The sequence below is a fragment of the Staurois parvus genome, unplaced genomic scaffold (assembly GCF_062004578.1).
Source record: "Staurois parvus isolate SC_StPar_1 unplaced genomic scaffold, SC_StPar_1.0 ptg000183l, whole genome shotgun sequence".
NCBI classification, from domain to species: domain Eukaryota; kingdom Metazoa; phylum Chordata; class Amphibia; order Anura; family Ranidae; genus Staurois; species Staurois parvus.
Window position 1 is genome coordinate 1,225,087 of NW_028317979.1, and position 17,049 is coordinate 1,242,135.

Below are 17,049 nucleotides of genomic sequence, written 5' to 3' on the forward strand. Positions count from 1 at the left end.
TTGCTGGGGTGGAAGTGACAGCTGATTCTCTGAGTAAAGAAAAAAAGCCAGTAATTACATTTAAAAACTGGCATTGACGTATATTGACTGCGACTTTTTAAAACTTTTTTCTGACCTCCGGAACAAATTAATGGGTTTGCATTCCAATGGGAAACCGTGTTTCAGTTTATGAATATTTCGCAATACAAAACGTCCCGGAGAATGCATTAAATTCTTAAACAGAGGTACACCTGTATGTAAAATTTGCTGTGTTTCTAGTTGTTAATAATGATTTTAGTGTATTTTAATGAAAACATATATTATTTCATTCCACTAGTCATGTGCTTTGAGAAATGTATGTATGGTTTGGGGGGGGGGGGGGGGGGATTTTACAAACTCTGAAAGCTATAAAGGAAAAATAATAAAACAAAGAAAAAATTGCAAAATTGGCCTGGCCACCCAAGGGTTGAGGGGGAGAGGGAAGGTTTTTTAAGTAAAGTGGTTCTAAAGTCTCAAGGTTTATTACCTTCATGCATTCTATGCATGAAGGTAAAAAAACCTTCTGTGTGTAGCTGCCCCCCCACTTACCTGAGCCCCTCTTGATCCAGCCATGTCCACGAAAGCTTTGGTTCCCTGGAGACCCTCATTCCTGGTTGGCTAAGGCAGCAGCGGGAGCCATTAGCTCCCACTGCTGTCAATCACAGTCAGTCAGCTAATCAGGAGAGGGAGGGGGCAGGCCTGAGCCGTAGCTCTGTGTGTGAATAGACATGCAGACATGCAGGAGGGAGGGACCAGGAGCGCCTGTGGGGACCTGAGAAGAGGAGGATCCGGGCTGCTCTGTGCAATACCACTGCACAGAGCAGGTAAGTATAGACATATTTGTTATTTTTAAGAAAAAAAACAAGACTTTAGTGTCACTTTAATGCATAGAACGCATTAAGGTAAAAAAACCTTGAGGCTTTGAACCACTTTAAAGCTGTTCCAGACTAAAAAAAAAAAAATTAAAAGTCAGCAGCTACAGTATTTGTATTTAAGTGCACTTACATGTCCAGGTATCTGGTGTTGTCCGAAACCGGGTCAATTTTATTAATCGGTGTTGGGTGCAGGCACCGGTACCGGCACCTTAACTTAGGGAAACCAGCAGTGACCAGCTTCACAGCTGGTCTCCTACTGTGCATGTGCAAGTGGCACTAGGCTTTGTGATTGGTCCCACAGTCTTCTGGAACCTGTGATGTGTCTCAGAAGGCTGCAGGGGGAAGGAGGAAGGGCCAAAGATCGCAGCCGCAAACTCAGCCAGAAGTGGGAACGGGTACCTGTCAAAACAAGGTACCCTCCAAAAAAAGTGCCAAATGTGGCAGTGGAGGGGAGGGGGGTGCCAACAAGGGGAACTTCCTTTTTTGGGAGAAGTTCTGCTTTAAAAAAGGTTGATATAAAACTAGCTGGCCACTAGATGGCTTACTACTGTCTATTAGCCAGGCTGCTCAGGATTCCATTTCCCTTTACACCCCTTATAGAGCCACTTATTTATTTCAGGTACTTATATAGCGCCGTCAATTTACGCAGCACTTTACATATATATATTACATTCACATCAGTCCCTAACCCTCAAGGGGCATACAATCTAAGGTCCCTAACTCACAGTCATACATACACATACTAGGGACAATTTAGACAGGAGCCAATTCACCTACCAGCATGTCTTTGGAGTGTGGGAGGAAACCCACACATACACAGGGAGAACATGCAAACTCCAGGCAGGTGGTGCTGTGGTTGTGTTTCGAACCAGCAACCCTAGTACTGCCAGGCAGAAGTGCTAACCAGTTAGCCACTGTGTTGCCCACTTAGTTAAAGCAGATGTTGTTATTATTATTATTATACAGGATTTATATAGAGCCAACAGTTTGCTCAGTGCTTTACAATATAAAGGGAGACAATACAGCAACAATACAGTTCGATAAAAGAAGGATAGAAGGGCCCTGCTCCCTGGAGCTTACAATCTAGGAGATGTATTTATTTATAAGTGTTGCTTCCTTCCTAATAAAGATATTTATTATTCCAAGCCATTTTTTAAAGGCCACCTCCACACACATATATAGATATTATTATCATACAGGATTTATATAGCGCCAACAGTTTGCACAGCGCTTTACAAAATGAAGGTAGACATTACAGTCACAATACAGTTTGATACAAGAGGAAACAGAGGGCCCGGCTCGTTAGAGCTTACAATCTAGGATATATATATATATATATATATATATATATATATATATATATTGCACAGATGACAGTTTCCTCTAAAGAAATTCTATATTTTAGAAATGAGATTCCATTTTCTGAATCCATCCATGGCCTTTGTGGATCCCAATGCTGTCAGCAGCATACTGCATCAAGGCCAGCTTGGCATTAGCTGTGGTAGGGGATGCCAAGCTCTGACGCATCCTGAGTCTGGACATCCCTGACAGTGGGTGATGCCAGTCCCATCAATGCAGTGCAGATCTGCTGGCATCAGAGGGGTTACTAGCCCAGCAGATGAAACCTAATCCAGCCTGTAGAATGGCATACAGTCCTGTAGACAGCACCACCATCCCTTCCTGAGCTCTGATCACCGCCTCCTTTCCTCGGGGAGGGTAGACACACTCACATACATTCACACATACTGGCTGCAATCCGTGCTCCATTCCTGCCTGCATGTGGATCCCTCATCCTCCTCCTCCTCCTCCTCCCAGCTGCCTGGCTCTGCACTGACCGCACCAGACAACATGGTCCCCTGCAGCTAGGACAGCTATGAGCCCTCCACTGTCATCCTGGGCTACATGTAGGACCCCCTCCAGCAGGTAAAGCAGCTCTGATCGCAGGCCCCCTTTGTGCTCCCTGCCCCTCCATGCTGTCAGTCATGTCTTCTCTGCTTCTACAAACATTTCTCTGTGTTTCCATCATTTGCATTTCTTTGTAGCCAGCACCTGGCACACTTTGTCCAATGAGGGGCTCTTGGTCACTGGACACTGTGTTGATTCCTTGGTATGCTGTCAGATTTTTTTTTTTTTTTTTTAATCAGGAGATAACCAGCTGCACAGTGTTCTATGATCGCTTTAATCAGGCTTTATTATAGATGCTGTTGGCATTTGTATGATTCACACATTTTGCAGTAGGGATTGCAGTCTGGATGTTCTCTATGTAAACTGGTGAAAAGAACTTTCATTTGCTGTCACCATAAACTCCTGGTTGTCCTATTTAGGGCTCATTCACACCATGTCCACTGACCTGCGATGGACTGCATAGATCAACGCAGGCATGATGCAAGGGAACATAACAATTAATTGTTTTCTATGTGCTCTGTTCACATCAGGGATAGTCATGAGCTTGGGCAGGTTCAGACTAGGATCTGAACCCAGGTATAGGCCGATCATCTACAGCCAGGGCATTCTCCATCCCACAGTTGTAGCCTGCGGCCAGGGCATTCTCCATCCCACATTGGTAGCCTGCGACCAGGGCATTCTCCATCCCACATTGGTAGCCTGCGGCCAGGGCATTCTCCATCCCACATTGGTAGCCTGCGGCCAGGGCATTCTCCATCCCACAGTGGTAGCCTGCGGCCAGGGCATTCTCCATCCCACATTGGTAGCCTGCTACCAGGGCATTCTCCATCCCACAGTGGTAGCCTGCGACCAGGGCATTCTCTATCCCACACTGGTAGCCTGCGGCCAGGGCATTCTCCATCCCACACTGGTAGCCTGCGGCCAGGGCATTGTCCATCCCACAGTGGTAGCCTGTGGCCAGGGCATTCTCCAGCCCACACTGGTAGCCTGCGGCCAGGGCATTCTCCATCCCACAGTGGTAGCCTGCGGCCAGGGCATTCTCCATCCCACAGTTGTAGCCTGCGGCCACGGCATTCTCCATCCCACAGTGGTAACCCTGCGGCCAGGGCATTCTCCATCCCACACTGGTAGCCTACGGCCAGGGCATACTCCATCCCACACTGGTAGCCTACGGCTAGGGCATACTCCATCCCACACTGGTAGCCTACGGCCAGGGCATTCTCCATCCCACACTGGTAGCCTACGGCCAGGGCATACTCCATCCCACACTGGTAGCCTGCGGCCAGGGCATTCTCCAGCCCACACTGGTAGCCTGCGGCCAGGGCATTCTCTATCCCACACTGGTAGCCTGCGGCCAGGGCATTCTCCATATCCACACTGGTAGCCTGCGGCCAGGGCATTCTCCATCCCAAGTGGTAGCCTGCGGCCAGGGCATTCTCCATCCCACAGTGGTAGCCTGCGGCCAGGGCATTCTCCATCCCACAGTGGTAGCCTGCGGCCAGGGCATTCTCCATCCCACAGTGGTAGCCTGCGGCCAGGGCATTCTCCATCCCACAGTGGTAGCCTGCAGCCAGGGTATTCTCCATCACACACTGGTAGCCTGCGGCCAGGGCATTCTCCATCCCACAGTGGTAGCCTGCGGCCAGGGCATTCTCCATCCCACAGTGGTAGCCTGCAGGCAGGGTATTCTCTATCCCACAGTGGTAGCCTGCGGCCAGGGTATTCTCCATCCCACAGTGGTAGCCTGCGGCCAGGGTATTCTCCATCACACACTGGTAGCCTGCGGCCAGGGCATTCTCCATCCCGCAGTGGTAGCCTGCGGCCAGGGCATTCTCCATCCCGCAGTGGTAGCCTGCGGCCAGGGCATTCTCCATCCCAAAGTGGTAGCCTGCGGCCAGGGCATTCTCCATCCTGCAGTGGTAGCCTGCGGCCAGGGCATTCTCCATCCCAAAGTGGTAGCCTGCGGCCAGGGCATTCTCCATCCCACAGCGGTAGCCTGCGGCTAGGGCATTCTCCATCCTATGGTGGTAGCCTGTATACAAAGAACATATCGATGTGCAGAATGCCCCAGCTGCAGGTGATTGGCTCATGCAGGTGACAGCTTCCTGGCGGCCTTGCACAGGTGGGTTTGGATCCTATCATCACTGACCATAATGCTGCGTTGAGGTGGGTTGCAGTGTATTTGCGTAAAAATGCAGACATGCAGCTTCTTTTTGAACTGCATGTCACTACATCACAGTGATGGAGATGAATGCAATTTTATGACAAGAGAAAACAAAAGGTAAAGCTTGTCTTACATTGTAACAAGGCACCGCTCCTCACCGCCACTAGACAACAGGTACAAGCCCGCATGCTGAGCCCCGTTCACGTGGGCATACCTATGTGTACACCATTGCGAATACTGTCTTTGTCTGCACATGATTATTATTATTTTTATCATTATACAGGACATAGTGCCAACAGTTTGACCAGGACTTTACAATACAAAGGGAGACAGTACAGCAGGGGTGTCAAACAGGCGGCCCTCCAGATGCTGAGAAACTACAAGTCCCATCATGCCTCTGCCTTTGGGAGTCATGCTTGTAACTGACAATCTTGCAATGCCTCATGGGACTTGTAGTTTGGCAACAGCTGGAGGGCTGTCATGTTGACACCCGTGCAGTACAGCTACAATACAATCAAAACAAGGGGATTAAGAGGGCCCTACTCATAAAAGCTTACAATCTAATAGGGTGGGGCAAGTGGTACAAAAGTTTAAATCTGTGGGGAATAAGCTGATGGCAGTGATAAATGTCTATTCGGAGGTGTGACAGGCTTGCCTGAAGCAATGAGTTTTCATGGATTGCCTAAAGGCAGCCAGAGTAGGGGATAGCCGGACAGATTGAGGTAAAGAGTTCCAGAGGATGGGAGAGGCTCTGGTAAAGTCCTGGAAATGAGCATGGGAGGAGGAGACAAGGGAGTTTGAGAGCAGGAGATTATGAGAGGAGCGGAGAGGACGGTTTGGATGATACTCGGAGACAAGATTGGCGATGTAGCCTCGGGGCAGAGTTCTGGATAGCTTTGTATGTTGTTAGTATTTTGAATTTATTTTGCTGGGCAATCGGAAGCCAGTGGAGGGATTGGCAGAGAGGTGTGGCACTGAGCGGTTGGTAAGGTAGATGAACCTGGCAGCAGCATTCATGATAGACTGAAGAGGGGATAGCCTATGGAGAGGTATGCCTATGAGAAGGGAGTTCTCATAGGCATACCTGCGCGCCCTGCGCGCTCCCAGCACACATGTTCGGTACTCACGGACTTCCGGTACTTCCCGATCATGTGACCGCCATGCCAGCGAATCATGGTGGTCAAATGACCCTAAAACCCCACCTGCCTCCCAGCTTCTGAAACTCTTAAAGGGTCGGGAGGCGCCGGCGCCAAGGGGTTAAGGAACATGAATCCATACAGCTATGGAATTGGGACCAGAAGCTGTGTTCGTGTAGCCACTTCTTCACAGTATAGATGAATGGGACTGGCTACACATGGATACACAGAACACCTGTGGTAGGATCAATTTCTGTCTGTAGCCCAACTTGTCCTTGATTATCTCTGCCTCTGGATCTAGGAGAAATAAAGCTCCAGACACCGAAATGTTAAAGCTGTATCTCTGAAAGTTTAATGCAAGACAAGAACTGTTCAACAGAACTCAATAGGCTTTGCGTAATTCAGGATAACCAAGGAAACATTCCACTCTTATCAGGATAGTTACCTGAAGAACAGAAACTACAAATGGCTGGGGGATACCATATAAGTTGAATCTGTTTACAGAGAAATAGAAACTACAGTTAGTTTTGTTCTTGAGTTTCGCTTCCTAACTGTTTACATATCATAAATGGAAGCATTATACAAAATGGATGCCAGTTTTATCTCCTTACACACCTGTACATCTCATGTGGGCAAAGACAGCCCTTCACATGGGTGCATGCATAGATACTTCCCATGTGAATGAGGTCTAAAACCCCAAGTCCATTCTAGCATGCAGGCTGGTGTGAACAGGCCCTTACCACTTCAAGTCTGGACGCTTTCACCTCCCTCCTGTCCAGGCCAATTTTCAGCTTTCAGTGGTATCACACTTTGAATGACAATTGCGCAGTCATGCAACACCGTACCCATATGAATTTTTTAGCATTTTTTTGAGACAGATAAAACTTTATTTTGGTGGTATTTATTCACCACTGGGAAAAGTGGAAAAGTCCAAACATTTTGAAAAAAAGGTGCTTTTCTTAGAAAATTTTGCAGATAAATAATCTTTCTTCATAAATCTTGGCCAAAATGTATTCATCTATTTAGTAAAAAAAATAACACAAATTAGTTCATAACCAAAAATTATAATTTTTAAAAAATGTTTTTACATTTTTATTTTATTTTTTTTTTAACATACCATCACCCTAGCAGTACAGTGTCACCATAGTGACACTGTACTACTTGTGGGGGTGATGAAGATTTTTTTTTCTTTTTTTCCACTGATTGCTTTTACACTCATAAAGGCTGTAAAAGCAATCATTTCTCCTTCTCTCTGGCTGCATTCTTGCAACCATTGAGAAACACTGTGAGAGCTGTGATTCAACACAGCTTGTCACATGGTGCAAGGCTGTTGTGAATAGCCTTGTACCATGTGACCCCTGTGATCATTCACAGATTTCACACGTAGTAAGCAATGATGTCAGGAAGTGACATCTTGTTTACTACTGTTCCCATGATCACCGATTGGCCAATCAGTGATCACATGAATCGGGACCTCACACAGAGGTCCTGTACAGCGATCGGTGTTCCGCTGTGTCCGGAGGACACTGCAGGTACCGGGGTCGCGGTGCCGCGCACACCCAGGGAGCGTGCACAGGCAGTGAATAAGGAGGCTGTTTATAAACGTCTACCTGCTCCTGCACTGCTCCCATCCAGCCGTTTATGTACATGGGCCGGACTAGAAGTGGTTAAAGCATATCTAACATACCCTAGAAAAAAATGTTGTATATTGCAGAGTTCCAGTATTGAATGTGGCGGCAACATTAGTCTTCTTTTTCAGGCTAACATTTCAGCAAATACAGTAAATACCTATTGATCTTTCCAAGAACAGTGTGCTTGTTACTTCTGTGAGCTGAACTGAAATCACAGTGTTACCTACCTTTCAATCTGTCTTCTGTAAACTACAAATTCTCTTGCCCCCCATGTAATGGAGATAAACAGAGAAAGAGGTGTTTGTAGTCCAAATCAGGAGAGCAGCGTAGTGCAAGAACTATGGCACCCTCCATAGATGCAGTGGAGGAGTGTTGTCACCCTAAAACAGGAAATATGTTACTAGCAGGATTACCAGGTGAAAAAGGCCTGATAATTGCCTGATAAATGCAGCCACTATATCTAAGAACTGGCAAGCTATAATGTATTACAATACAGGCGTACCTCGGTTCACGAACACCTCGGTTAACATCATTTTTGGTTTACAAATGAAAATCCATTGAAAATAATGCCTCGGTTTATGATTTTTTTTCGCAATACGAAGCAAGTTTCCCCAGGATGCATTGTGATTGGGATGTTTATAGCGCCAGCCCCGTGCCTTTAAAGTGCACTTTTATAAAGAGTTTTGAACAGATAAGACTTTTTTAAACTTTTTTCTGACCTCCGGAATGGATTATTTGGTTTTCAATGCATTTACAAATTTTTTTCACAATACGAAGCAAGTTTCCCTTGGATGAATTGCACCTGGGAGGTTTATAGCGCTGGCTCCATGCATGCTGGAGTCTGTGGGTAGCACGTAGCGTTGAGCGTGGAGGTGTTCAAGCAATTTTTGCATTGAGTTTTGAAGCCATTCTGGAAATTTTTAATCATGTCCCTGTATAGTATTTATGCCTTTAAAGTGCACTTTATTAAGAGTTTTGAACAGATAGAATACTTTTTATTTACTTTTTTCTGACCTCTGGAATGGATTACCGTATTTTTCGCTCCATAAGACTCACCTGACCATAAGACGCACCTAGGTTTTAGAGGCAGAAAACAGGAAAAAAAATATTCTAAACCAATGGACTGCAGACATAGTACAGGAGATGACCAGAGACTGCAGACATAGTAGAGGAGATGACCAGAGACTGCGGACACAGTACAGGAGATGACCAGAGACTGCGGACACAGTACAGGAGATGACCAGAGACTGCGGACACAGTACAGGAGATGACCAGAGACTGCGGACACAGTACAGGAGATGACCAGAGACTGCGGACACAGTACAGGAGATGACCAGAGACTGCGGACACAGCACCGGAGATGACCAGAGACTGCGGACACAGCACCGGAGATGACCAGAGACTGCGGACACAGTACAGGAGATGACCAGAGACTGCGGACACAGTACAAGAGATGACCAGAGACTGCGGACACAGTACAGGAGATGACCAGAGACTGCGGACACAGTACAAGAGATGACCAGAGACTGCGGACAGCACAGGAGATGACCAGAGACTGCGGACAGCACAGGAGATGACCAGAGACTGCGGACATAGTACAAGAGATGACCAGAGACTGCGGACAGCACAGGAGATTACCAGAGACTGCGGACATAGTACAAGAGATGACCAGAGACTGCGGACAGCCCAGGAGATGACCAGAGACTGCGGACAGTACAGGAGATGACTGCTGACCTTTGGGGAGGGGGGGAGCGGGTACCTGAATTTGACAGGTACCCGCTCTTACTTCTGCGGAGTTGTTCTTTGGTTAGTGTCCACTCTGCAGTGGGACCTTACCTGTTCCTCTATCCAGCACCGCGCTGTCTTCCCGGCTTCTGTAGTGAGGGCGCTCGGCTTGACAGCCGGGTGCCCAGTGCGCATGAGCGAGAAGCGCTGTGCTTTGTGATTGGTCCGGCGGCTTCTGGGACCTGTCATGTGTCCCAGATGCCGCCTTACCATTCACAAAGTGCACCGCTTCCCGCGCATGCGCACTGGGCACCCGGCTGTCAAGCCAAGCGCCCACACTACAGAAGCCGGGAAGACAGCGCGGCACTGCATAGAGGAACTGGTAAGGTCCCGCTGCAGGGCTGAGCGGCCGGCCCTGTATTCTGACACGGCGGCGGTGGAAATGCCGGACTGGCCGCTTCATATTCGCTCCATAAGATACACTGACATTTTCCCCCCTTTTTTTCTCCTAGATTGTAAGCTCGAAAGAGCAGGGCCCTCAATCCCCTCATGTTTTGCATTGTATTGGTATTGTTCTGTCACATGTTCTGTCCCCCTTTGTAATGTACAGCGCTGAGCGAACTATTGGCGCTTTATAAATACTGTATAATAATAATAATAATAATAACATGCTGTTCTGTGAGCTGCAGTTTCAGCCCATTCATTTTGAGTGAGCTGAAATCGCACCGCACTGCACCAAGATTACAGCATGTACTACTTTTGCAAACGCACTGCAACTGTATCACACGGTAGTTTTGCACCACGAGATCTGGTGCCGGGAAACGCACTGCATTTGTGAAGTGCGTTTGGGGTATCGATTACGTAATATTGATACCCATCGCAGATCAAAACTATAGTGCGTTTTGAATGCAGTGCAGGAAACGGAACGTGGGTTTCTGCATTTTGCCGTGAAATGGCCCTCAGAATTGGAGGGGTTGCTGTTATCCTGTGTAAAGGGAGTCCTACATACTAAAAATTCATAGATGATACCAAAACACACTCTAGGAGGCCTTTCAGTAGAGGAAGGGATATAAAAGCAAAAAAAATATTTTGAAAGGCAGGAAATTCCATAAGGGAAAGTTAAACACTATTCTCAAACACTTTAACACTTTAAAAAAAAACCCCAAAACCCCCCAAAGAGTTCAAATAAAGAGAATAGGGGTGTACAGACATCCTAAGTTTCCCACCCAATCTTGCCCTATATGATCCGATTGGGGAACATCGATAGGTTTGTAGGCCTCTCCACAACCCTATTCAAGCCTGTTTTAGGAAAGGCAAAGATGTTTGGTCGGGATACATGAGACAGACTGAAACCGTCAGAACTCCTTTCTCTAAAGGCCCAAACATCTAAGTGGGTTGTATATGCACAGCCGGCCGCTGTTTAACCACTCGCCCTCCAGAGGATTTACCCCCCTTCCTGACCAGCCCATTTTTTGCATTAATGCGCTGCGTTATTTTAACTGACAATTATGCGGTCATGCAACGTTGCACCCAAATGAAATTTACATCATTTTTTCCCAGAAACAGAGCTTTCTTTCAGTGGTATTTGTTCGCCTGTGTGTTTTTTTTATTTTTTGCGCTATTAAAAAAAAAAAGAGACAATTTTGAGAAAATTTTTTTTTTACTTTTTGCTAATAAACATATCCAGTACAAACCTTTAAAAAATCAAATTTCGTCATAAATTTAGGCCAAAATGTATTCTGCTACATGTCTTTGCTAAAAATAATCCCAATAATAGGTTTATGTGAAAGTTATAGCATTTACAATTGGCGGTATATATACTGGGATTTTTTTTTTATTTTCTATTTTTACTACTAATGGCGAAAAAGATGTGGCGCTGCTTTTTTTTAACTGACAATTGCGCAGTCATGCAACACTGCACCCAAATGAAATTTACGTCCCTTTTTTTCTCACAAATAGACCTTTCTTTCAGTGGTATTTGGTAGCCTGTGCGTTTCATTTGTTTGCACTATAAACAAAAAAGATCGACAGTTTTGAGAAAAAAAAACTATATTTTTGACTATTTACTATTAAACATGTCCAGTAAGAAAATTAAAAAAAATCAAATTTTGTCATAAATTTAGGGCAAAATGTATTCTGCTACATGTTTTTGCTAAAAAAAAATCCCAATACTTGTAAATTAAATGGTTTACGTGAAAGTTATAGCATTTACAAATGGCTGTATATATAGTGGAATTTTTGTTCTTTATACTGATAATGGCGGCAAACAGGGACTGCGGCAGGCATTCTGACACTGGGGAGAACTGACTTGGTGTCACTGACATCCCCAGTGACACCAATATAGTGATCAGTGCTAATAAAAAGCACTGACACTGTACTAATGGCGATCAAAGGGTTAACTGTGTGCTGCTTTACAGTGGGTTGTTTTAGTGCTCTCAACTGTAAACGCACTGCATTGCATGGCTCTGTTACGCAGAGCCATGCAAAGCAGTGTGCAGGAGCTGACGGGAGAGAGAACTGTATTGTTTACATACAGTTCTCTCCCTCCATTGGTAATGCTCCACGATCACTGAGTGCCAGGGAGTAATCACCAGCTTGGACCCTGTGACAGCCAAGACCGTGAATAGCGGCGTAGGTAGGCGAGTCACACGTGTGCTCCCTACCCAGAAATGCGAAATCACGTATGTGTATATATATATATATATATATATATATATATATATATATATATATATATGCGCACCCTTGCCGCCCTGTAGCATTATATCTGCTATAGGGCGGCGGGAAAGCAGTTAATGTTTGTGAGGGGGGGGGTAGGGTGGTATCGCTTTACTAGTCTTATTACAGGATATACTATAGAAGCTATCATTGCTGACCGCCTTCTTAAAATGCTAGTTGTCTGGCTGCTTCTGGTTTAAAGAGTATATAAAACTAGAAAATCTACAATTTCTGGGGAAATTGTGTGAAGTGTTCTAGCCTCCACCAGTAGTCTACAACTGGTGGTACAAACAAACTGCTCCAAAATTGCTCACTTCACAGGCGTCTTCAAATGGTTGTAGTTTTAAAAACTATAAATCCTACAGCGAAGAGCTTTATATTGTGAGAATCACAAGATCTAGACCTACATTTTGATGCATAGTATGTATCTGAAATATTAAAAATGAAGGCACAGTCACAGTTTAGAAATTGCCCTTCAAATTTGAGGTGGCTAGAGTACAGTTTCAATGAATGTCAATAGGCGGCATGAGTTGCAAACAAATGGGCATATTGTGAAAACTATGAGGACTATGGCTTAGCCGTGGACATTTTTAGTGGCAGCAGGGATAGCTGAATGTTTTGATATAAGATTTGTGTAGGTGGGCTTGAAAATGAGGGAGTGATGGCAGTTTAGAAATCATGTCCTGATTTTTCAGCTCACACTCTAGCTTTTGTCAGCTCCCACTCTAGTTTTGAACATTCCGCCATTCATTCCTATGGGAACAATTTCACCACAAAAATGGCGATATTTCGTGAACCATTTGGCGAAACGTTCCACAAAGTAATAGCACACCAATTGGGAACAATCCGCACGTTTCGGTATATTATGTCTATGTAGTGTAAAAACTGTGGGAGGAGTTAGGGTGGTAAATTTGGCTATAATAATAAGAATATATATGTGAGATAACAGTAAGTGGTCTTGCCATGCAAGAACACTTAATGAATACACACATTTTCAGAGCTCAGTAGGAAATAATTTGCAGAGTGCAGGGGTCAGGAGAACGTAATCATTATTAACCTTAGAAAAGAACAACTTATTTAACAGCAGCTATTGAGACAATGAACACTGTGGTCAGGATTAAGTGTGTGTGCATGTGTGTGTGCGTGTGTGTGGGGGGGGGTAGGGGGGAGGTGAGATGTTGGGGGGGAGTTCAGAGTATAGATTGTGTTTGCAGTTTTCTCACCAATTATGGACTCCCCCAGGGCTCAGGCTTCTGGAGGCCATATATGGGTCGAATTCCGAGCAAATTTTCTTTAGAAAATCGGAAATTTTGTGAGCTTTGTAATCCAATGGTGCCACCATTGATTTCAAAATTCGGCCAACCAAGCCTTCAATGTCCCCTCATGTTGCTACAGAAAATACTTTTTTGTCGCCGAGAATTTTTTTTTCTTTCCAGGCCACAGCTCGTGCTCATTTCTTTTTCAGTTACATTTCTCTCACGAAATTTGTTCATTTTTCAAAAAATTTCCAACATGGCTGATCACTTAAATTCGATGGTCACACATATATCGGCCATTTCTCTAACCCACTAATGTTGCGAAATTCGAATGAAAATTCATAGAAAAGATTTTCGAAAGAAAATTCTTTCGGAATTCAACCCGTGTATGGCCGGCTTTAGTCATCTGGCTTGATGCCCCCCATGTTCAGGCAGCATACAAGCAACTAGCACAGTGGTTCTTAACCTGGGTTCAATCGAACCCCAGGGGTTCGGTGAGTCAGTCTCGCGGGTTCGGCGGAGGTGAAGACCCACACCCGACTCATATGATTCGTGCAGTAAATATTCATTATTATGTTTTTGTTTTGTGTGAAAATCATGTTTTAATGGTTTTGTTCTTTGTTCTTAACGGTTTTGTTCATTTTGTGCACCTATGTATAAATATATACCTAAATATATACCTATGTTTTGAATTTTAAAATCATATTTTATTTTTCCAATTAAGAAGGGTTCGGTGAATGCGCATATGAAACTGGTGGGGTTCAGTACCTCCAACAAGGTTAAGAACCACTGAACTAGCACCTGAGGTGACAATCTGCAACTTTGAATCCTCCGCTAGTGCCCATTGCCCACACAACCCCCTCCAGAGTCTAGCAGCAAGCAGCCATTTTAAATCTGCCGCCCTCACAGTATATTGCATTTTTGTTCTTGGGTTTAGTTAACTTTTAGGCCCCATGTACACTGCAGCTGATAAACTCACGTTTAGGAGCTTTTCTGCGTTTTTTCAGCAGCCCCTGAACTCATCCTAATGTTTTCCTGTGTGTCCATGTACACATAGTCGTTTACAGTCGTTTACAGGCAATTGAGTTTTTATAGTCGTTTTTTTTGAATGCACCAAACTTGCATTCAGGAGTAGATTTTAGCAGCGTTTCAAACGCCAAATGCTGGTAAACGCGGTTAACCGCGTTTAAAGGCGTTTGCGTTTAGAAGCATTTTTTACCTGTTCCATATCCAAATGCTGTCCTTTTTTTTGATCATCAGAAATGCAAGCAAAGCATTTTCCATGTATTCAAATGAACCTAGCACACCAGCGCAGTCAGTTCCAGGTTTCGCGTGAAGGAAAAAATGGTAGAACGTGCTGCTTATGAATTATGCTCATGATGGGATCCATAGTGACTACAACCAGAAAAGATAGGTAATCTCAACACATACTGCTCTCTCTACTTCTGCTCTATTTCTCTCAAAATGTCTGAAATAGTTAATTTTTTACTGTTTTTTTAGTGCATTCTGGGCATTTTGGAAGGTCTCCTGAGGTTATCTGAAAAAAAACTTCTAAACGCAAACGCTCATAAACGCGCTTAAATGTGGTATGCAACCGTGGCTAAACAGACGTTTTTTAATCTATGTTTTTCAGCAGTCAGTTTCCATCATTCAGAAGAGTTTTCCAAACGTCCCGTGTACATGGAGCCTTAACTAAAACAGTAAGGCCTCATTCACTTGGGTACTGAGGCCTGTGGACTGTTTAATTATATGACTTGAGGCGCCAGGTGCTGGTGTGGACAGCCAATGTAAGTGTATGGGGACACAGCGACAGCATGGCATACCCTGGTCTGGGGTATCTGTTCCATGAATATTGGTGGCTTTAAGAAACATCAGAATTCAACACATGCAGGATTGTATGTAGACAGGACAGTCTAAAGTTGTTGTTCAACATAGGGAAGGGTTAGAACCAGGAGCGGACTGACCATTTGGAAACTCGGCCACTGCCTGAGGGCCCGGGGTCAGTAGGGGGCCCCATGAGATGCCCCTGGTACCTTTTTCATAGGCTTTTTTGAGTTTGGGCAAGGACACAGGGGCCCCGTGATCCCCTATTGCCCGGGGGCCCCATGAGTTGTCAGTCCACCCCTGGTTAGAACTCCTGTCTGTTCCACTCCTATTCAAGGCTCTGTTAGATTGATACTCTCTTCCTGTCCTGACAATGTTCTACCTGACAGGAAATGAGGAAAGCTTTCAGCAGCAAAAGAGACCAAAATAAATGATTTTATTTAACCACTTGCCCTCCAGAGAATTTACCCCCCCGTCATGACCAGGCCATTTTTTTGTGACGGCGCTGTGTTACTTTAACTGACAATTGCGCAGTCATGCAACACTGCGCCCAAATGAAATTTACGGCCCTTTTCCTCCACAAATAGACCTTTCTTTCAGTGGTATTTGATAGCATGTGCGTTTCATTTGTTTGCGCTATAAACAAAAAAGATCGACAGTTTTGAGAACAAAAAACTATATTTTTGACTATTTACTATTAAACATGTCCAGTAAAAAAATGTAAAAAATCAAATTTTGTCATAAATGTAGGGCAAAATGTATTCTGCTACATGTCTTTTGCTAAAAAAAAATCCCAATATGTGTAAATTAATTGGTTTACGTGAAAGTTATAGCATTTACAAATGGCGGTATATAGTGGAATTTTTGTTCTTTATACTGATAATGGTGGCGATCAGCAATTTATAGCGGGACTACGGAGGCCATTCTGACACTGAGAGGAACTGACTTGGCGTCACTGACATCCTCAGTGACACCAATACAGTGATCAGTGCTAATAAAGAGTACTGACACTGTACTAATGACACTGGGCAGGAAGGAGTTAACATCTGGGGCGATCAAAGGGTTAACTGTGTACTGTTTCACAGTATGCTGTATGTGTGCTTTACATTGTAAGCACACTGCTTTATATGGCTCTGCTATGCAGAGCCATACAAAGAAGTGTGCAGAAGCTGACAGGGGCAAGAACTGTATTGTTTACATACAGTTCTCTCCCTCCATTGGTAATGCTCCTCGATCACTGAGTGCCAGCGAGTAATCACCGGATGGGACCCTGTGACAGCCGAGGCCATGAATAGCGGCATAGGTAGGCGAGTAATACTTGGTGGTCACAGGGTGCCGGCGAGTAATCAGCGTGATTGCCAGCCAAGGCCGCGAATGGGCGTGCATGTGCCCCCTACCCAGAACTGCAAAATCATATATATATATGTGTGTGTGTGATTTTGTGCAGCAGTATTTATGCTATAGGGTGGACGGGAAGTAGTTAATAGAGTAGCACTTAAAAAATAGTTTTTGGGTATTCCATTTTGAAAGAAACCTATGCCTAGATGAACATGGTGGTTGCCATTGCTAACCACACTGTTTGGCTATCATGCTGATCTAGTTTCAGTACTTTCTGAATCAGTGAATCAGCAACATCTACTTATCAAGAGTCCAGATTTTGCTCTGAATTCACTCCCTTTTATATTAACATTATTATATACTGTAGGAGAACATCAGGAATGCCTGCCACCCACCTACCACAGCCCCCTGAAGCTTCTTCCTGGTAGTTTTTTATACCTTTATACATTGCTACTTCTT

General features: G+C 44.8%; 1 protein-coding gene across 1 annotated transcript in view; it reads left to right on the forward strand.

Moving 5' to 3' along the window:
* Positions 1–2,598: 2,598 nt before the first annotated feature.
* TLCD4 (TLC domain containing 4) overlaps positions 2,599–17,049 on the forward strand; it is a 111,406-nt gene continuing 96,955 nt past the window's right edge. The window contains exon 1 of the mRNA XM_089677275.1: positions 2,599–2,816. The gene's annotated coding sequence lies outside the window, so the exon portion shown is untranslated. The remainder of the gene's footprint in view (positions 2,817–17,049) is intronic.